This window comes from Dermacentor andersoni, chromosome 5 (assembly GCF_023375885.2).
Source record: "Dermacentor andersoni chromosome 5, qqDerAnde1_hic_scaffold, whole genome shotgun sequence".
NCBI classification, from domain to species: domain Eukaryota; kingdom Metazoa; phylum Arthropoda; class Arachnida; order Ixodida; family Ixodidae; genus Dermacentor; species Dermacentor andersoni.
Window position 1 is genome coordinate 157,682,259 of NC_092818.1, and position 23,189 is coordinate 157,705,447.

At 51.9% G+C, this 23,189-nt stretch overlaps 1 protein-coding gene across 3 annotated transcripts in view; it reads right to left on the reverse strand.

Annotated features, from left to right (window-relative positions):
* Positions 1 to 23,189, reverse strand: part of CdGAPr (GTPase-activating protein CdGAPr) — a 269,494-nt gene that overhangs the window by 44,041 nt on the left and 202,264 nt on the right. The gene's annotated exons all lie outside the window — the stretch shown is intronic.

A 23,189-nucleotide genomic window follows, 5' to 3' on the forward strand; every position in this document is an offset into this window, starting at 1 on the left:
ACATTGACGGAGCGCAATAGTGTCACAATGCATGCTAACACAGAACTTCATGTTTTAGTCGCTGATTTATGAGCGCCCGGGGCCCCATTGGTGAGCCTGGGTACCGCTTGATTAATGGAGGTGGCATGCCAAACTGGGTGGCATGCCAAACTGGCCCAACTGGACAGGCAACAACCTGGGATAAACTATCGCAGCGCCACAATTTGCGTCAACATAGCCTAGCCTTAACGCTGTAATACACGCATGAACTATTCATGAATGTGTTCCGGTAATCTACTAGCATATCTACTGCAGAAAGGCAGTGCAAAATAACATGTCGCCACTAGCGCTGCTGTTTTTCGCGTACGTCTCAGTGTTCCAGGATATGTCAATGCCAGCACATCAACGCTACGCCAAACTTCTCCGTAGTATCAAAGACGCGTTTACACCGCGCTAATTCCAGGTTTTAACCCGTCGACGCTTCGTCACTTACACACGAGTCATAAAACACGATTTATTAGTGCTCTGACCGAATATGGCGCTGAGGCGGCGCTTGTACGGTTCAAGGGCTCTCAACACGTTGTACGACGACGCCGGCATCGAGGCACACTACATCATTACGGCTCCACGATCCCCTTCCCCCGCTCAGTCAAGCTCGGCATACATGCGTTGAAAGGGTCTGCCACGTCAGCACAAGTGCTAACCGGCATATATCCACGCTCTGCGCGATTATCTTGCCCACTTAGCGCGGCCGTCCCTCCCTTCTGGGTCGCGCGAAATGTCCAGGTGCCGCGTTCGCCAACGCGCAAATTGCTTCAGTAATGGCTAGGGCGAATGTGCTCCTTTTTTCCAGAGAAAGGAAAAGCCCGCCAGCTTCTTTTTATCCGTCAGCCAATGTTCGCGCACGCCGAAGACGTGAACGATTCTTAGCGCCTCAGTGGCCTCTTTTCACAAAGCGTGGCGCTTATCTCAAGTCGATTCGCGTTGCAAAATGGCGGCGGTGTAAAGCAGGCGTTAAAAAGGCGAGACGGACGATGAAGAGAATATTGTAGATTGCGTTTCGTTTCGCATACGCTCTGCTTTTTTTTTCCCCTTCAAGAAATTACGAAGGCTGTGCATAATTGTGCTTTACCAGACAAATGCAATGGAGTCATGTAGAAGCAAACGTTTTCTATCCATCCTGTTGCCTGCAGCTGTCCAGTTCTCCGCTGGCCCATATCAAAAGTATGAATGCGTCCACACTTTGGGCACAAATATGAGGCGCAGCGAAGGCGGGAAACGTCTACTGTTACAACCACTATAGTTGCCACCTTTACCGCCGCAGGGTCCCGTCAGTTTCACGGACGCGAGTTCACTCAGTAAAGTCTTCCATCCTACCGCGAGCGCCTGCGCGGTCGCCAACAAGCGACGATGTGCTGTGCCACTTCGATCGAAACGCACCAGCCGACTGAGCGCTTCGAGTGCTTTCACCATTTCCTGGTGGCGCAAGGAATACATGCGCAGATGTCAGGCGACCTGCACGGGGAGTCTGTCGAAGGCTCCCCGTCGGTCGCAGTAGCCAGGAATAACTGCGGGCCTCCCGCGCTCGCCCTGCGAAAGCAAGGGCCGTGCGGGAGCTCCGCGCACACGCAAATACACAGTCCCATTTCGGGCAGGGTGCCGCAGCGGGCGCGCAGCTCGTATCGCGAGACCATATACGCGCACGTACTTGCATGCGAGGCATCCCGAGAGTAGTGAAAGCAACAGGAAGCGACTGCCGCAAGAACTTTGCTATGTGTTTACTCCAAGCTCGGCATTTTTTTTAAAGCGAGGTTTTTTGCGAACCTCGCCGGGTTTTTGTGACCGCGGGTGCAGCGCTTCTGTTCTCTAGCCGAATAGGCCAACCAATCACAGCGGAGGACGCGCGCGACGTCACCATCGCTGGGTTCCTTTACTACCAACAGATGGCGCTCGCCTCCGCGCATTCGCGGCGGCGGCCATGCGAAGGATATTAAAAAACAGAAAAACACAAACTCATGTTTCGACTCTTTATACAGCGGAGAACGCGCGCGACGTCACTGTCGCTGGGTTCCTTGCATCACCACCAGATGGCGCTCGCATCCGCGGCAGCGGCGGTGCGGGGGGAAGAAAAAAAAAGAGCCAGAAAAACACAAACGCGCGTTTCGACTCTTTATGTACTCACACAAATCTTCGCTGTATGCAGATTCCAACTCATTAGATCTGCCTTATTTTTTCCTGCATTCCGATAATCGGAACATCAGATTTATACGCAAATGGTACACTGTTGTTTCTGCTGGTGATGTTCTTAGCATGCTGGTATCGGCTCTTATGCGAGAAAGCAGGGCTACATTATAGCTGGGGCATGTATTCGCCGGTGACATGCAGAATGGCGGACGACGAAGCGAACACTGCGACTCGTGAAAGCCCTACCAGTTAAACCGACTGAAATGGTTGAAGCTGAACAAGCGAGTGGTAATTATAGATCGAATAACGTAAAAAATGCGACAGGTTCGGCAGTGTATCGGTCGATGAAAAAAATAAAGTGCATTTTGTTTGTTTGTTCTTATGTCGATGTGCTTGTTTGTTTGCGGAGGAGGCGAGCAAGGCTGGCAAGGCAACAGAGCATCAAGCGAGAGGCGCAGACAATAGGGGATATGCGAAATTCTGCAAGTGTGCTTCTCTGCACGCCAAGTTATGCCTAACCACGATGGCGGACATCGGGTTACAATCTTAATTATAAGGTGACAAAATGCGGGCTGTTGACACCATTCCTGTCGCCTTCCCTCACTCGCACAATACAAGCTCTGAAAACGCGCCTTAGGCTAAACAGTGCGACTTTAGCTGGAACGCGACCATCATGGTTAGGGCAAGCTAGCCGAGTGTGAAAGCCTGCTTACGAAATTTCGCATATCCCCCGGAGACGCCGCTTCGACGTAAAAGCGGAATGCATAGGCCGCTAATCGACAAGCCGAAGACAAACTGTTTGCGGCCTTGCATGCTCCCACAGCACGCAGAGTCCAGAGAAAGGCGCACAGTTCGTGAGCCGATCAAGGGATTCAGCGTAAGATCAACAAGCTTTTCGAACGGCGTGAACAGCAGAAAGAACTACAGACGCTGCCCGCATCGTTCGAATGCCTCGACCGGCACCGAAAGCTGCAGGCTATACGTGCACAGGCGTATACAGAAGAGGGAACCGAATTCCTCGCGTGCTGGCAAGTTGCGATAAACATCCCTGCCAATGTAGCCCGCCCCCCTTCATATAGTCAGTCTATAGTGTCGGATGCGTCGGCCGCGTTATGCGGCGCATATGAGGCACGTTATTTTCGTGCCCTACTCAAACACGGCCCTCTATAGTCTTGACGGATGCCACGCGCAACAAGGCTCCAGCGCTCGGGTGGCCCCACGAAGGAGCAGTCTGCTGCTCCGGCATAGCTTCGGCGCACACCTCCGAAGGAGCGCCGTACAAATCGAGAACGCAAGTATACGAGACGAGAAGACGGGAGGCCGCCGCAGGTCGGGGAAAAAACTAAGCGCGCGGAAAATATATAGCGTGTAGGCGATGAAGGAAATTCGGCTATTTCGGTGTCAAGCTATAAGGCGCACCCCCTACGGGATTGTTTCCACGAATGGCACCGTATACGTATATACACAGTTGGAGGCGGCGCGTCAGAATCGCTTTCCTTTCCGTTCCCATTCGTGCGTGTACATATAGGGTTTCCTTCGCCGAGAAAGTCGGCTATATATACAGAGAATCCCATGGACACAAGTCGGCGAACGCGGTAACACTGTCGGAGATAAAAGGAAAAAAATAGAAACTTCTGTTGTCGATTTAATGTAAAAAAGAAACCGGAAGAGAAAGAAGTAACGGAGTAACGCGACGGGAACGGTTGAAGCAATTTAATTTTCTCGCCATGCGGTTCACGGAAAGTTTAATCAGAGCCGCTCGCTATCTCAGTAATGTCAACGTCCACTCTTCCGCGTGCCAGCTTCGTAAAAGGAAAGAATGGAGGATACGATGAAGACAAAGAAAAAAGAAGAAGAAATAAAAGGAGGAGTCTGATGGGAAAGCGAGAGGTTGGAGAAAGCGAGGAAATGATGGAAAAAGAAGACGCCCATTTCCGTGGCGGAAGTCTCCATCAGCGCGCAGCACCTTTGACCGACGCAAGGGGCCCCAGACAACACAACACGCTGCTGACCGTCCGTCCGGTGATCGCTTTTCAAAGGGGGAAAGAAACATAAGAAAATGGGGAGGGGTGCTCAGAGAGAGAGAGAGAGAGCAAGAAGTTCACGGAAGCGTCGATTCCGCAACAGCTGCGTGTGGCTGCGTCGTCGTGGTTCGGCACCACGCGCCGCGAAAGCCATCTGGCCGTAAACTGCACATGGCCACTCGTGGAGGAAACACCACGCAGCATGAGCGCGGCGACCACGAACGTCGTCTCCGTCGCCGTCCATGCAAGCACGACATGGCAGATCTATATAGGAGAACGCGTGACTCGCGGGCGGGGAAACCCGCCACTACCATCGTGCGTAGTACTGAGTTAGCGTCGGTCGAAGCGCTCAATGACACACGTCCGCTCATGTTCCACTGACGCAAGAAGCCCGCTATCAGTATAGCATTCGCTGCGAGTTAAATGGAACCGAAACATTAGCGTAACGAGAAACGCGCGATGCGCACGGGAACGGCCATGCATGGGGTATTGAGGCTGTCAACGCTGTCCGTGCATCACAGTAGTATAATTTCGCCGTATTGTCAAATACTGCAATGGCGGCGTTTTGAGCCAACCAGAGAGACCACAGCAGACCTCTAGACCAATCAGAGCTGAGCGACGACGAATTCATAAATGCGGAGGAATTACAATAGCACCCTAGTACAATTTCGATGGGCCGGAAACCTCGCAGCTGTGCCACCAGGGTGCCTCTTTGATACGTTCGCGTATATATTTGTATGATGGGAATTGCAGCAGCCGAAATTCGAAGCAAACAACTTATCAGGCACCGCTAACGGCCCTGTGACTTTTCCCCGCTACTACTCAGTGTGACGGCAATGCGATAACGGCAATAACTGCCCGTTAAGCAAAAGCACCTTTTCAGCTCTCATATTGGACGGCAATAAAAGCCGCGCGCGGCGCCGAGCAATACTCCCACGGGTGCAATTCCCCAGACCACGGCCATACGAGCCAAATCTCGCACGCCTGGAAATAGCCCCGCTCCAACGTTTCGGAGGCGGTCGGAGCTTGTTGCAGCTTAGGGTGGCGTTAGGCCAAGGAATCCACCAAGACCATCGGCGAATACGTCCAGAAGTAGGAATGAAGGAAAAGGGGTTTACTGACTTAGTTACACGGCTTCAGTTACGGAAGCCCACTCTATGCAGGAGCAAGTTAAACGTCCGAGATCACATCAGGACCCTCTCCTCTGTCCCACTGCTCGAAAAGCCTCCGCCTTTAATATCGTCGTCTCGCCTAGGGAATCCGAATAATTTCCAGCAGCAAATCACAATCGCCGAATCCGTTACGATACCACGCACATGCTATCGCAACGATCCGCAGTTTCTCCGAAACCCGATGGTATGGAATAAGCGGCAGGATAGCAACCTGCAAATCCAAGGTCGCCGTCGTTGTTCCGTAGCATTTGATGGTGGCCCCTTTCATCATTAGATGGTGGCTCCTTCATCATTAGCCAACACATTCGACCTTATTCTTACCACTGCACCCAACTTGGTTTCTCCCCTAACGTTCCTGCAAGCGATAAGCGACCATTTAATGATCCACTTCAATCTATAAGGCGCATGTTAGCAGTAAGAAGAGCCCGAAATTTATACTAGATTACAACAGAGCCGATGTTTCTTCAGTAACTGCCGAGTTTGAGGCTTTCATTGGAAACTACTTCGTGCACTTCTCCCAAGGAACTGTATATATAGACGAAAACTTGTTTCTCTATAAGAACAAACTTGTCTTTAGTTCATCGCTACGTGCCTAAAACAAGGGTACCTTTTGATTCCCGTTCAGCGTGGTCTAATAATTCGCTAAAACGCATGCGCAACTAGAAAAAGCGGGTGTTTCGCCGCACAAATTATAAAGTTGCAAATCATCCTGATGACTGGTCCCATTATCGCCACATTGCCGATGAATTTTGTTCGGCGTTAGCCAATGCCAAACAAACTTTTCTGAGCAATACTCTTCCATCCTTTCTGGTTTCTAACCCTCGAAAGTTTTGGTCCGTTGTCACTGCTACTAAATAGAATGTCATGCAGTTAGTTCCGTCTGACGTGCCTGTTTTGCCTCACGAGTGCTGTCATATCTTGAACGACACCTTGTCCTCATTTTTTCAGCAGTCGCTTGCAACTGCCACTTTTATCACACGCAAATTTACCGCCTATGGATTCCATCTTTTTTTGACTGGGTGGGCGTTGGCAAACTTATCAGCAATGTAAAAATTTCTTCGTCTTGCGGCCCTTACTCCATAAACTAAAAAATTCTAAAATGCACTGAATTATTTTCATCTATTATTTTGTCGAAGATTTTTTACCAGTCTTTACAGCTTTCTGCCCTGCCCAAAGACTGGAAGGTGGGAAAGGTGGTTCCGGTTCATAAATCAGGTGACGTCCATTCCGCTAATAATTACCGTCCAATTTCCTTAACATTCATCCCAAGTAAAATGTTGCAGCATATAATTTAGTCACATCTTATTAATTTTCTCGAGACCAACTCTTTCTTTAACAACGCGCAGCAGGGCTTTTGAAATTTCTTTTCCTGTGAAACGCAGCTCCTTTCTTTTACGAACGATTTGTTCAACAATGCGGATCAGAAAATTGACAGCGACTGCTTATTTCTGGACTTCTCGCGAGCTTTCGACTCTGTTTCTCACGATTTACTGATCTTTAAACTTTCCCTTCTTAATATTGACCCCAAGGTATCTGCATGGCTAAAGGATTTCCTCTTTAACAGGACCCAGTATGTAACCGCTACCGCTAACGAATTTTCGTCCGGACCTTGTTCCGTAACATCCGGTGTACCACAAGGCCAGGTACTCGGTTCCTTGCTTTTTTTCTCATCTATAGATTAAGGACCTTCCTGACTGTATCTATAATTCAACCAATAGGTTGTTCGCGAACGATTGTGTCATCTATCGCAAAATAACTAACCGTAGTAATTCCGGTAAGCAACAGGACGACGTGGATAGCGTATCCAGCTAGTGCAACAAATGGCTAATGCAGCTTAACACAACTAAATGCAAAAGTATGCGCCTCTCCTCTAGCTCTACCTCTTGCGATGTATTCCCATATTCTATTAACTGTACTACCCTGCCGGTTGTTAGCTCCTATAAATATTTTGGCCTGTATGTTACTAGCAACCTTTCATGGAATGTCGACTTTCATGTCGGCCCTCAGCTTCCGCTTTCCGCTTCATGGTTCCGCTGCACCCTCCTCCTCCGCTTTGCTCCTCGCGCTCTCTTCCCTATCGCCGCCTTTCATCTCGCGCTGCGCTCCGCGTTCGCTTCCATCCTTCGCTGTGTTCGTTCTGTCGCTTACGAGGGACAATGCCGACGCTCGCGGCAGGGACGGGCGCCTAAGGCTACATTCATACTTGGGAAGTGGTAAGTTGGCGGAAAGGCCAAATCGGACGGAAAATCTATTCCGCGCGCGTCCAGGTCGTTCACATTTCTTTCACCACCGCGCCGCGGTCATCTCCGCCGCTTTCGCCCACATCCATCTAGTCTGCGTACGTTTGTCCGCATGATGGCACTATTCATTGCACCATTCCAAGCGGCATGCTCATTCATCGACCCATCCGTCATTAAAAGCGATCACTTCGCGCAACTTCGCGTGTAGTCTGCAACTTTCGTCTGCCATGGAAGAAAAAATAGCTTTGATGCTTCTATAGCTAGTTGTTTTCTAGCACGGCCTGCCCGTCCCAATGTGGAAACGGCCAGCGACTGCTCCTCCCTCATAAGGGGGAACTTTATTCAGGTCCTCAGGACCTGAATAAAGTTCACTGCCTTTGCCGCCTCTGCCTGCTTCGAGACCAACCACCAGTTAGTAATATTCGTTCGTCGATTCTCGCAGAAAGTGTGGTTACCTCCGTTCGACGATCGGCAATGGACGTCGCATTATAGCTTGACTCCGGAACATACTCGCTCCCTTTGGCTTGCCGCAAGCCATTGTCAGACAGTGGGTTTCAGTTCCCAATGAGCCAGCAGTTTGCAAATTCCATGGGCAAACACGTGCGCATATACGCAGTGTGCCATCTCTCAACCTTGCACAGTGCACTGTAAGAACTGTAAGAAGTGAGCTTTCAGTGCTGTATTCGAGAGGAAAGTAGCCCAATTAACTGTTGCTCGGCTACAGACGGTGTGGCAAACTGGTACGCGTAATGTTAGTGACGCACCAAGTACGCCGACTCTAGGTAAACAGTTAACGAACTCTGTCTCCGACTTGTTTGTAACCGTCAAACCTTCAGCGCGGAGAGCTGTTCGTGCGCACGATTTCGAACAAGTACAAGCCACAACAGTAATGTCCCGGCGCAATCAAACACATAGCGATCACGGTCAAGAGCATACGGCTCCAACTCAACGCCACGAGGACGACCAAATTAGCAGTCAATTTCGCTCACAATCCGGCCACCCAAACTCTCCCTGTTCCTTCAAAGGTTAACAAGAGAGAGAGAGGGGGGGAGAGAACACAAACCGGTGCCAGAACCACATGTCGCAGAATAATCCTATAAGTACAAACAAACATAAATCATGACAGACTGATCACACGTGCGAAGTGGAATGACTGTGCCGACACGAGTGTAACCTCACTGTTTTTTTCTTTGCTACGTGGCGAGCTGGCTATATTGGTTCGCTCATCTGCGCTATAAATACTCGGCGTTTTCCTACAATACCCGGCCGACCACTGCAACACATCTATAATATACGTACCCCTTCCGACAGACTCATACGGGCGCACGTTGAGACGCGCGGCCGTAATTACCGCTTAAGAAGAACAGGCCACAGCGTCGGCTGCTCGTCGCGTGCGTTTCGAACGCGCACACCCAAGGCGGTTAGCATTGCCACGCGCCAAGCTGAAAGGAGGCGGCGTGCCGGGAAGGGAGCGGCCGACGACGATCGACTGCGCGCGGTACGGTGAATAAAGCATTCAAGGCGCGAGGCGCGCAAAGAAAACAAGAAGCTGCAGCCGAAACAACTCGGAATGTTAAACGAGCACGGCACGCGCACCACACACAAAGCAGGCGCTCTCATGCGGCGATACCCTCGCGATACGTAACTTCCGATTTGCTACGCGGAGTCCGCAGCCGACAGTTATATCGTCGGCGCCGCCCAAGAACGGCTCAGGTGAATACATATTACAGGAAGAAGGGTGCCAGTAGGATACCATGTGACCAAGCGGCGGCTGGCACGGATATAACGAGCAGCGAAGCTCGTACTCTTCCGATCACGTGCGCGCAACTGATAACGTAAGCGTGGATTTACGGGGCGGTTGCGCGTCTCACGGCGAGGTTTTACGGCCGGCGCAACCGGTGGTCTCGCGAAAGCGCGGGCCGTTACAGATGACCTCGCGAGGATTTCGCACTTGGAATGACTGTCGACCGAGTGGCAGCAAGCTCCTTCCCCAGCGAGAGAAGAAATGACGAACAGAACATGCACCGGGGCGGTAGCTTGGAGGCTAATATAGGCGCTGCGCTGCTAAGCTCGAGGTCGCGGGTTCGATCCCGGCCGCGGCGGCCGCACTTCGTTGGTGGCGAAATGCAAGAACGCTCGCGTGCCTAAATTTAGGTGCACGTTGAAAAACCCCAGTCGGTCAAAATTAATTCGGAGTCCCTCGTGACGGCGTGCCTCATAATCAGATCGCGGTTCTAGCACGTAAGAGCCCAGAATTTAATCATTCTTAATTGTATACGAGATGGCGCGGCGCTTAACAGCGGAAGCATGCATTTGAGCGGCGGTTGAAAGCATGCATTATCAGTGAAGCTGATAAACATTTTGGATCAGCAGCGCTCTCTCAATGTACAAATTCCTGGGGAATTAAAACGAACACTGCGTCGGTGGTGCGGTACTAGCTAGTTCCCGCACTAATACTACTGTAGTACACTGTCTTGCAATGCTTTAGCATTAGGAATGTCAAAGTGGAAAAAAGTGTATATGAAGTGTGCGTGCGTGCGTGCGTGCGTGCGTGCGTGTGTGCGCGCGCGCGACAATTAAATAGGTCTTAGTATACGTTTCTCAGTAATGCAGCCAATGCGCGTGCCCCATATGTTCACGGTCAGTGAAGACTATAGTACCGTAGTGTTACGGTACACTAAAGGAAACACATTCGCTCAATGCGGCACTAACCACACTAAGCAAGCCCGACGCGGAGCTGAATCAAGAAGAACTCTGTAGCAGGCTTCAAGTCGCGCTACCAGACTTAGCACCCTGCGAAAATTCCTCGGCACGCTCAACCGCAAGGCACCACCGTTCAATTGCTCCCCTCCCCCTCCCCCTCAATCGCCCACACACAAAACAGGAAGGACCGAGAACAACACCGAAGCACAAGGCGATGCCGAGAGAGAAGGACGGACGGTGGTGCTGCTACATCGGGGCGCACGAGCCACTGAACCAGGAAGGTCAGGCGGTGGCGGCGCGTAAGAAAAGAAAGACGACCTCCCTCTCCACCCCCGGAGGAACGAGAGATTAATTTCCAGTGGGCCAACGCCGCGCCCGACTGCCGCGCGGGACCGAGTTTTCGCCCTGACCTCGAATGCGCAGCTGGCGCGCGCCTTGACCGACACGTCGGGAGCGTGAGCGATCGTGCGGGCGAGATTTCGACGCGCGCCTCGCGTCCCCCGCAAGGCAAGGTGGGAAACGGCATTCGCATCCGCTCGTCAAAGCACCCGCGGAGGGCCAACATGACGGCTTCGGCGGTTCGAATGGCGCGCAACCAGAGGAACCAAATGCCAAAGCGCCAAACGTGATACAATTGCCGATAATATCGGCCGCGAACGGAAACCGAACGCAGGTGATATGCACAATAAAGGCAAATTCCGAAAAGAAAAAAGAGTGCGGATCCGAAATCGGAAGCCGCAACAAAGTTGACCTAGTCTTACACCAGCGCTGACACCGCGATATTGACAGTTGTTTAGAGATGCGCATCATAACCTCGGCCGCACTCTGCCGGGGAAAGAACAAGACAGACCAGCAGGAGCTGCCATAGAATGACGCAGCACGCGGTACAGAAGCTTAGCCTTGTTGACAATTATATGCGAATACTGTAACATTCAATAACTAGCCACGCGCTATACCCTTTACGATATTGACGGATGCGAGATTTGCATAGAGCCCGATATCTTGTCGTACTGGCGGCGGTGGGTAAGCAGAGCTCTATGGCGTTATGCTACCAAGTACGAGGTCGCGTGTTCGACTTTCGACAGCGGGGGCCTCATGACTGGAGGGGTCAGGGTATACGGAAAACGCGCGAGTACACGAACATTCGGTTCCACATTAAAGAAAACCCCAAGTACGTAGAGCTTGTGCGGAGCCCTCCCCCGAGGCATCCCACCGTGCAAGTTTGGGAGTCAAGCTCATCGCCAATCCATATTTTCGCAGCGGTTTATGAGTGGACACTGAAAGAAAGAAATTAGGTGCGGGATAATTCGATTGCGGAATCAACAACAGGCGGATGTTGAAGTTAAGCTCCCGATGAGTACTTACCAGTACACACGATGTAATTCAACCGTGTGAAGTTTAAACCGAACTGCTCAAACGTGTTACAGCGGTGACACAGTTTCGATTCGCACCGTTTCTGCAAGAAGTTCGGGAGACGTATATAGCCATAACACGCTTCCGCGTTAAAGTAACGAAGAAGGCGGGAGCGCTGAACAAAAGTGCGGCCGCGCAGTCGGCAAACAAAAGCGGCCCCAGTGCGTGCCAGGCGCTGTGCGGAACCGAGCGACCGCCAGCTGCACAACACAACGGTTGTCGTTTCGAACGCCTCCCAAACGAGGTGGTGTCACGACCTCTATGCGCGTGGGTGGCTGCGCACACTCGAACAACAACTCCGCACGCAGGAGGGGAGCGCCAGCCATAGGGCTGAGTTAAAAAGTCGTGAGAGGGAGAATCTCCATTTGTTTCATGACACCTAACGGGCTTCAACGCAGGGCACTGGATGGCATGGGAGCTCCACGCGAAAACACGAGAAAATGGTGCTACCATGCATGCATATACAGACGGACACGAAACTTTACGGGAACTGGGTTCCACGACAAATGTGTATTGCTGCTCGGTCTAATTTAATGGACCACTACGTAGATCGCCGAAACTATACTACAGAGCGGAACTTTTAATTCGAGGCAGTGTGCCACTTGGATTCGCGGAAATTCAGCTTTTTCGAAAATTCAGTGCATCGTAAACTTTCGCGGCCGACTGTATAGGCACCCTGCTCTGAATTAAGCATTCCGCAGTTTACAGCAGCACCAGAACATAGAGCTTAGCCAGCGGTGGAAGCGAAAATGGGAGGGATGCGATAGCAACGTTCACCGCGGCATATATAGTGCATCCGAAGGATCGCTTATCACGAGGCAAGAGTGTCCGAGATATGACAATGACCAAGCACGCATGCACCGCAGCACTCGCCATTCTCGCGATCGAAGTTAGAAGCGCGAACCTTCCCGAGCTTTTGATTTTGATGAACGCGGACCATTTTAATAGAGATGTTTAGATTACGGGGACGCGAAGAAGGTCAGACTATAGAGAGTTTTAGATGAGGGGGACGCTAGCCCTATAGCGTCCCCCTCATCTAAAACGATCTATAGTCTGACCTTCTTCGCGTGCCCAGCAGATGGTGTCGGCAATACTGGGCTTGATAAACCACAACGTCGCAACGCCCTCTGGACGGTGCAAGGTGCATACGTATTGCTTGGAACGACGCCTTGGACTGGAGGCTTCAAATTTTAATAGGGAGTTGGCACAGCGCATCACAAAACGCGAATTTAGGGTCGTGGAAAGCGCAATTTTGTACGCCCTATAGGCCACGCGAAACGTTGTGAGAGAAGACGCTGGACCCATAATACTTACGTAGTTCATACTAATGTTCTAGTACAGCAACGTTAACGTTTCTTATAGCACTTCAACGCATCGCTGATTTAATGTTTCCATAGGCCATCAACCAAGGATTATACTGCTAGAGTGCCCTCCTTTAATGATTACAGTGATCACTGCACCTATATGATGGCAATGACAATTATGAGGCACATTGTAGTCTCATAAAATCGCTTTCGCACTAAGGTGTCAGGATAACTCTTGTTCGAGCGTCCCGCTCCTGCACACGTACCGCAGGGGCAGTATTTTGTAGCGATCCATTTTTATTCTCCATTCTTATTGTCCTTGTGCCCTGGCTCAGACGTCGCCGTGCAGTCTTAGTCAACGGGATTAGCCACTCAGAGCCACGGTTGACAAGAAACATAAAATGAAAAAATCGAGTGTATTTCTACAAAATACGACCCATAGCTTCAGAAATGGAGCAGCCATCAGCACTCCGTACACCCAGCTGGCCTCCCTCCCAAGCACAGACCGAGACCAATGCGATACAATTTAGCCTTAGTGCTTATGATGAGAGCCGGAGTACTCGGCATGACATGGCCGACGGCCGGTCACGCCTCAGCGGTTCGGCCAACGGTAAGCCGGTCGTTAGAAAGCCGTTCGCGTACGATCTGAAGGGAACGGTTTGTAAGATAAGAACCGGCGCCAGCTATAATCCCGGCAGTGAGCGAAGGACTGCTGAAAATGGCGGCGGTAAACGACAGCAAAATAAAGAACTCCTCGGCTTGACAAAAGTTATTTTGTGCACCCCACTCCTGGCTCTTGGCGCAGGGCCGTCGAGACTCCTGTCGGATAACTGGCGCGGTGGGCGTGCGGGTTAACGTGTCGATCGGAATCGACAGGAGGCAAATACGAGGAGAGCGGCGATGCACGCCGGCAGATAATCAAGATTGAACGGGGCGCGTCCCACACGGCAATCCGCATCATGTCTCACGAAAACCGTGCAGTGAGTGTGGGCCACGAGCGCACAAAGAGAAACACTAGCTAAATGAACGACTGATTGAACATTACTTAAAGACGACATTCCTTTGTAAACATTGCAACACAACCACGTAAGCTGTAATATAACACATTAATATTGTCCGCCAATATGTTCTAACAAAATGCAGTTTACAGATTTATAAAATTCGTGCTTCTATTTTTTGTTTTGTTTTTAACATCAATTTTCAGAAAATTTCGTTAAAAATTGCACATCCAAAATTTCGCTTCCTATACATCCACTAGAATTTGTTTCTTTCTCAAATCGGTCCAGGGGTTTTCTTATAAAACTATTTCTGCGTTTTAAATGTATCTGAATAGGCGGCGTAGGAGTTGGCCCTGAGCTAAAGCTTCCTCTTGAGAGTACGCTACAGTTATGCTCTTGGGTAATTAGGCCGTGCGTTCGATTACCGTCCGCGGCAACCACATGTCGATAAGGGCGAAATGCCAAGATGTTCGTATACTTAGGTCTAGCTGCACATTAATCCGGGTGGTTACAATGAATCTGGAGCTCTCCATTACGACGTCCCTCATAACCCCCAAATTTAATGAATTTATTACAACTGACGCATAAGGCGAGCCAACAAATGCAGGGCATATTGCTCGCCAACGTTGGCGGTTCTCCGGTGGATACTTAATTTACACACGCTAAACACGTCCAACCGAGTCAACGTCACCTAAGGACTGCGGCAGTAATACGTATAGGCGCACTACACCCGTGTATAGTCGTGAATGCATCTTGCCACGCGCTATAGTAACCGCCCGAGCACACTAGGCGGTGTGCTCGGGCGGTTGCTGAACGCTGCATCATTCTAGTGAGACAAGGGTAGCGGTATGCACGCCGCACCGACGCTGGTCCGGCTCCCTTTCCCGAGCCGATACGCGTCCATTTCCCTAAACAAACCCGTTCCGCCGGCGAGAGATGTTTCCCCACAATGCTCGCGCGGCACGCGGAAGCGCGGGCACTGGAAACATCGCTCATTCGTACAAATGCGTTCGGGGCAGACACGCTAGGAAAACAAGCACGCGCGTGTCAGTCTGAGATGAAGAAAGATATCGCGCCAGCCCGAGCTGCGCAAGTGTGTGTATATACAAGAAGAGCCATGTCCGCGTTTCATCGATCAAGTCGACATTACTTCCTGCCTCCCGTTGAGACGACAATATATACTTAAATGAGCTATCGGCGCGCTCAGCTCCTCTTGCATTAGGCTAAAGCTTAACGTTAGGACACGCCGTCAACCTCGGTCATCAGATAGACGTGCGGAAGCAAGTATAATCGCCCGCGGTGCTCCGTCTTGCCTACCAACTCCACGCAGTCAGGGCAGTGCGGCGAAAGGCAGGGGTTGAGTCGGCCAATCAGGAATGGGAACAAGGCACGCTTGCCCATTTGAACGGAAGGATTACAAATAGAAGAGCAACGCTCGAGAGTGTGTGTGTGTGGGGGGGGGGGGGGACGGGCGAGGGTAGGGGGGGGAAGTGGGGGAGGCATGTTGTTACGATATAACTAAGAAAGCCAAGCAAAGCCTGCAATGCAAATGCTTAAGTTAGCGTGCGTACGCACCCCAAAAGCTCTTCATAGATTTTTATGCGGATTTTAGACTGATCATTCTATAGCGTATATACGCCAGTGCTTTTCGTATGTCTGGCAAGAACCCTCTATAGTCTCTAGTATTGACACACAGAATATGTTGATTTCGTCGCACTGCACGAATATTGAAGTTATTTGCTGCATAGGAGGGGGGAGGACATCGATATTGCTGCCCGGTTGAATATAGCTAGCCAACTGCCAAAACACTATTGCTGTCAAAACACAAGCTGCTATTCGAGCACGTAAAAAAATTACCGCCATCAATGATCCGGTATGCGATATAAAGGTGCACCTTCCAGTGACACATGATTTCAGCAAAAGAAACTGCTCGGGGAAGCACGACGCGAGGAGACCGCGACATAGGTGGACTCTTAACATGCAGAGATTCGACGGCCTTACAGCACAGGCTACGAGTCATTCGATCGTGCACCCCCCTTTCTGCTCACGGTACGAGAATCACCTATCCAGCGACATGACAAAGAGCAGGGCCTCACAATGCAGCGTTGCGCCATACTCCGCAAGAAACTGTATACCTGGCAGCGAGCATTCATCGTTTTACCGAGCTACGAAGAGGTGCACCATCTGTCCGACGATCACGCATGGCACTCAAACGCGCAACAGAAGCCAGCACCTCACGCGACGCTGTGGCGGGAACCGGCAGCGTGTATCATATCGCGAGCCCACTCTGAACACCTGGACCAACGAGGACGAGCAGAGTGCGCAGCGCAAACAGGGGGATCCCTCCACCGGGGCGCCGCGGAACGCACCCATCTCAGCCAACCCTGCCATTACACCGCATCCCGACCGACACGTAGTATTCTTCCGGGGTCACCCAACCGCCGGAGAGCTAGGCGCGGCTGTTGGTTCAGCGGTGCCGAGCGCGGTCGCAGGAACAAAAGGCCCTCTGCCGCAACGTCTCGATGGAGGGCGCCGCCATTACCGAGGTCCACCACGTACGCGCGACAGAAGGGGTTCGGCCTGTTTGCCCGACATCGCGTGGATTTCGCCTGCAAGCTGCACTTGTAAAGCTGGCTCCACAGCACGTGCGTGGGCAATCTCGCAAGCAGATCTCACGGGATCGAGGAAACGTAGCTCGGGTATAATGGCAGCCTAGCGAACACGTGGCCAAGCACGCATGCACGATGCCCTCTTTGGAAGCTGGCCTGCCCGAATGTGATACAAAATACAAGCATACTTCTATGGACCATCGCAGACACAGTATGGTATGTGGTGTTCTAACGTTCTTGCACACGTAAATCTCTTCAAGCAGAAGGCCGAGGATGAGGGTTCCCTTCACGTGACAGCCCTGATCGTTTACCTAAGTACGTCGACGGTGTGCAGTGTTTAAAAACTAAAACGCTTAAAAACTAAAATACGCTTAATACGCTTAAACGCTTATTAGCTAAGTATGCTATTAGCTAAGCTAAGCTAAGCTAATACGTTTATTAGTATAAGCGTATTAGCTTACACGCTAATACGCTTAAAAACTAAAATGAAAGCTTGTAAATCACTCGGCTGCATTCCTGCCATAGGTGAGGACAAGTAACGTTCTCTTATTATTTTTTGTCTTTTGCCTAATCAAATAAATGATTGAGCTTCATGGAAACGAAGTGGTATTAAGAAAATCCGAAGAAGCTCGGAAGATGTGCAACTGTATCGACCAAGTAGAGTGCGACAGAAAGCCAACGAGAGAAACGCAGCCTCGGCGAGACTTTCGAGCCGTTACCTGCACGTCTTCTTCTCAGGACAACTTTCGCGCATGGCTTTAGTGAGCTAGCGACTCTGACGAAAGTCCCGTCATGCACCTAGGAGTACCTTCGGCTGCGATTGCATTCTCCGTGCTGTGGCGCGCCTCGCGTACTACAAGACCGCTTAGAAACACCGTCGCACAGTGGCTGGCTGCACGAGACGAAGCACGACCATCATCCCGGACACAGAACGAGTTGAAGCCACTATGGGACGGAACACGCAGAGAGCAACGCGCCCGCGAACCCCGGCTGTTCATCTCCAGACAGAATACATTCCGTCTACACAATACCGTGCAGCGTTACGGAAGTTAAGGACAGTCGGGCGCTGATAAATAGATGGAAGTTGGTCGTAAAGGCTCAGAAGAGTGCGCGACAGCGACACTAGTGTAGGCCACGCCGATCGCGGGGGAGGGCGGCTGGGGTTGCAAACGGCATGACGGCCAAGATGTCTACCATTCTCGGCCAGTTCTTTGACGCAACATTGCGGAATCTCGCCCCCCGATTAAAAGGCGTTAGTCCTGGCTTTTAACAGCGCTGAATGGCTTTAGCGGGAACGGCGCGATGCACGGGCTATCCTTTCTGCTCCCCCCACGTCATGGAGCGGGGAGAAGATGGCGGGCGGCACTCCGCGAGAGACCACATGCCGGCCGAGCGTTGCTGCGGCGAACAATGCGGGCCAGTGTCGGCGGGCCGCTCTGGCGAGTTGGAACAATGGACGTGCCTTGACGGCGGCTTCCGGCCGCTGCGGCGGCGCGGCCACGGGCCAGACGCGGGCGGCACGCGCGGGCGAGAGTCGACGAGAAGCAAAACAGAGAAATGAAGGGTTGTCACGTATGCGGCGGCGGGCTGGAGATTTGGCCGACGCACCGCCGCGGTCGAGGAGTGCGCACTGGCTGGCGTTAAGAGAGCCCTGCATTCGATGCTTTTCGAGAGAGCTTACCTGTTCAGCTGGCACGACGCCGAGACATCTAAGCCAGCGCAACGCGGGCGCTAAGGAGAACGCCTGGTTACTTTTCTGAGGGCGCCTAGGGTGAATAAAAGTCGAATCATACACGACAAAGAGAATGACGCTTACATTGGTGCATCCGTACGGCGGGAAAACGACAGGGAACGTAAAGGTAACGCAAGTGACACTGTCGTGCACTCAAGAGCCTTGCTGCGCGCTCGCCGACCAAGACGACTTGTACAACGCGTCGGTGAACTAATAGACATCAATGTTAGACATCTCGCGGGGCCCCTATAACCTGTCGGGCGGCGTCAGCAAAGAGCGTGGTGTTACGCTTGGAAATATTCTCAGTGGCGAATCGCGCAGAAACTTATGCTGCGCAACTTTTTGTGTGGTGACAGCGACGTCTTTCAGATTGGCCTCAACGGGGTCCACGACGTGCGCTCGCACCCCACATGCCAAGAACGCCGGCTGCATTCGCAGGTGACAACTGCAGAGAGAAATGTAGTCGGTGTACGATAGCTTGTTGGTTAAAAAAAAAATATAATAACCTTGTCCGGCAACAGACTTACTTTTGCAGCTAATGGGTTTCATCGATATGCGGCACTGTGAACGGCCAAACGGGATGGGATGAAGTAAGTCATCGACGAGAGAAAGTCGCGTAACTCGGCAAGCGAACACGCTGTCACGCCGGGAGACACTTGCATTCCAATCGCGCAGCCAGCAGCGAGGATCCCAATTTTGGTACCCGAGGTCGCTAACATTTTTGAAATAGTCCAATGTGTTTAGTAGGGTACAATATTAAGCTACGTTCATCGTGTTTCTCGTCCACGGAACATAACGCTGATAAACAACATGAAATGAATTATACTTTACGTAAATATATGTGAAATGGGAATGAATATTACCCTAACACGTATACAGAACTGAGAAAAATAAAGTCGAGGTTGAAGGCAAAGTTGAAACTTTGAGGCGGATCTATACAATAACACTTCTTTTGGGCCTAGTTGGTACATACTTCTGAACTAAACGTAACAGCGCAAACAACTAAGACAGCGCCAGTGTGTGTCCTGTCTTTCTTTTTGTGGCTCGTCTTAGTTGTTTGCGCTGTTACGCTTAGTTCAGAAGGATCTATACAAGGAACGAAGCCCATAATTTTTTTTATTTTTTTGTCACGAATACTTCGAGCCATGATAGAGCAATCTCACAATAACCAAAACAAAAGCCCTCAAGCTCTGCTAGACTGGTGGCAAAAGGTCCACCTGCGAACAACACCTGTGACATCCGCGAATAACCAGCACCGTTTTCAAAGGACAAAACACGCGTGAACGCAGAGCCCACACAACACTGACGCACAACATTCTTGCCTGAAGGGTAAAAAAAAGGGAAAAAAAAGGAAATTTTCAAAATGGATATAAGTTGAGCCGTCACGTGGCTCTGTGAACCTGTGCATGGAGTGCGCGTGTAAAAGAAAGTCAAGCCAAAGCTTGGTATTCATGCCTTGTCAGTCGACACTGCACAATACGTTGACGTGTTTACACGACAGTCGGACAGGACAGGAGGGTGCAAAGGCGGCTCGAGAATTCGGATGAAGTTACTTGTCAACCATTCGTGTGGAAAGGTAAGGAGAGAGAGAAAGAGAGAATGCGATGGGTTTAGCTGCGAATGACAAAACAGCGCAGGAGGAGCGGGTTTTATTTGAGCGGGCTACATCATTTGCTCTAATTTTTCTAACTGATATGCTCACTGATTTTTCGAGTTAGAGCGCATTGACCTCGGCTGTATGTATTGACAGCTGTGCATTTACTGCCTAATGGATAATCCACAACAGGCTTTCACATCAGCAGGCTAATTACCTCGCACTTCTACCTTGAAACTAAGAAGAAAAAGAAAAGGGTGGGGGTGAAGCGGGAAGAGCGATAACAATAACAAGAGGCATGGCGCTAACAACCGTTTTTTCTTTTCTTTTTGTCAACAAACAACAATCTTGAAGAAAACTCCACATGCTCCTTTTAAACTTCAGTACATGATGTCGGTACAAGAAAGGATATAACGAATTTTATTTCTGCAGAACGAACACTGGCTACGCGAACCAAGGCTCAATGGAGGCCTAAAGTGACAAACCGGCATGCCCTCGAATTGATGCACACTCTACAGAGATGATAATCTTTTATTTATGATGTTGCCTTAGAGATACCGAGCATAATATGGCTATCCTAGAATTAACGAGTCATTTCTAAGCAGGAAACGAAACAAATTGTTCGCGCTAACAAATTAGTTGTGTTCTTCCGCACACTTCTTTTTAGTGACCGTAATGAAAAGAGCAAAAATAAAAAGAGCACGCCGTCATTTTCATAAAAGCTCGCAGCTACTCAACACGTGCCCGTACGCCGCGTCTTGCCCTTTCTCCTCCAACTGCAATAACAAATTCAAGCGCCCGTAGAAGAAAAAGGAAGAGACTTCGGCTGCGTCGCAGTGGGGCCAAACTCTCTCGAGGCCCCAGGCAAACTGACATAACGGTGTCAGATGTCCGCGCGGTCATGCACACGGGAATGACTCACCGAGAGCGAAAGGCATATCCCGTGGTGTCTTCATCCACAAACGCTGCACCGCGTCAGTGCAGAGCCCATCACTGATGGGGGAGGAAGCGAGCGGCGTGATCGTCGGCCTCCGTCCGCCGTTGCACAACCGTCGCTTCTTGGCAATCCGTCTCCGAATCACAACGAAGTGGGCACCGCGGGAAGCAGTCCTCACGAACGTCTGTGCTCTTTTGACAAGCCGCTTCTGAACAACAACGATGCGCGCGCCTCGAGAGGCAGCTCTCGCGAACGTGCGTATAAACAAACGCGGAACTAATTTATTTCTCCTCTTGCTTCCTTCATTTCTTTCTTTCTTTTTTTCTACTTAGCAACTGAGTTCTGCGAATTCATTCACAGCAACGAACTGAAGGAGGCTGAACTAGTTAGTACAGCCAATCGTGAAAGCTGAGCACATTTACATCACGGAATAATCATAACGAGAGAGCGTACTCCAAGTACGTCTGCTGATGATGTACTTATAAAGCCAGGCTTCAGGATAGACAAGAGTGGGCGACGACGATATCTCGCTGCCGACTCGAGACCGCAGTAACTACAAGAACTAAGCGAACGAAATCGCACGGATGGCATTCGCGAATAATGCGTAAGCGTGGAACGCGACCTAGACAAGATAAATAAAAGAACTAAGCATGGCTCAAGCGACGGATCCCACTTGCGGGCCCGCGAATAGATATCGAAGACCCGGACGAAACTGACAATGGGCGAGGTTATGTCGCTGCTCGGTACACGAGCGATGGGCCCACAATGCACCTGCCTACCCACGAGGTGGGAAATACGCCGGAGATCGATGGCGGAGACGAATGCACCCTCGAGGGCGATCAATCCCGCAGGCCGCAGAGGCACGCAGCGCAGCAGCACGACCACGCACCGACGACGATCGCGAGATACCCTCCCCTTCGGCAATCCGCGAGATTGCGCAATTCCAAAACGACGTGGGAGAGCATCCTTTTTCTACACTTGGAAACGGGAGGTCACAGTTCGGTGTGGTCACTCGACGCGCAATCGACCGCCTCGGCGCAGAGAAATGTCCGGCGACCGAGGCACTTTCCGGCACGACTGTCGTCACCGAAGCGAGCAGGCGATGTCACTCCGCGATCACACGCGCTCAACTGGGGAGAGCTCTAGAAGCGCGAGCACCCCTGCTGCGAGCACAGCGGTGGAGCCTCGAGGGAGAGGAGGGCGGCCAGGGCGCTGCGGCCCACACAACGGGGGGGACCCGCCAAGCCCCGCACCGCCAGACGTCTTCTTCCGAGTCGAGCAACGGCAGGAACACGAGAGGATCGCGAACGGAGAAGCGGTCCGGAATGTTTAAAATCTGAGACGGTACGGTGCTGCCGCTAGACACGCCCACGGTGGCAGCAGCGCCTCGGCAGGCGACGACGCGCGGGGCGACAGACGCGGCGGCTGCCGCTTCCCACACGCCGCCGCGGCTTTCTCGCACGAACGGGACCCTCCGGGGGCGGCAGAGGCGAGCGCCTGCCTACGGACGAACACGGCGGCCCGGGTGCGAAGAGCCAGTCGCCGCAGCTGGCGTAGGGGGGATCCGAGCAGCCCGACGAAGACGAGAAGCAGCAGCAGCAGCAGAAGAAGAAGAAGAAGCGGCTGCGGCGACAACCGCAGCAGCAGGAGCGGCAGGAGCACGGCACGCACGCGGCGCGACGGGGAGCGGCGCTAGCGGCATATGGGTCGGCCGGGCCGCCTCGCGAGAGAGAACCCTCGCGGGGCCGAAATAGGACAGCGCGGCCCGCTCTCGCCGCCGCGACTTGGACGCCCGCAGCCGGCCCGGCTGGGGCTGCCGCCCGGTTCGGCCGCGAATCCGGAGGAGGAGGCGAGGGCGAGGAATGCCGCAGAGACGCGCCGGCTACCGCGCACGCCACGCGGGATACGCGGCCCACGTGGCGATGCCCCGTCAAAAGGACCGGGGGACGCCCCGATGAACTGCTATGCCGCCGCTGCTGCCAGTGGAGGCTCACGTGGCCCCGAAAACCTACACGCGAGAAAAGACCGCTGCCGCGGCCAGACAAAAGAGCGCCCGTTCGAAAACCTCGGATTCCGCCGAAATATCACGGATGGGTTCGATCCATTTTCTTCTGGCAGCACGTCGGCACACAACCTTCCAAGCGCCAGGCCTGAGGTCTCGTGCAAGTGTCGGCGACCGGCCCAATTTCGCTGCCATCCGAAACGATGCCGTCTTAACAATAGATCAGATATCCAGGCAACCTCGGCTTACTTGCCCCCTCGACAAGCGCATCGAACGAAAACATACACTGGCGCAAAGC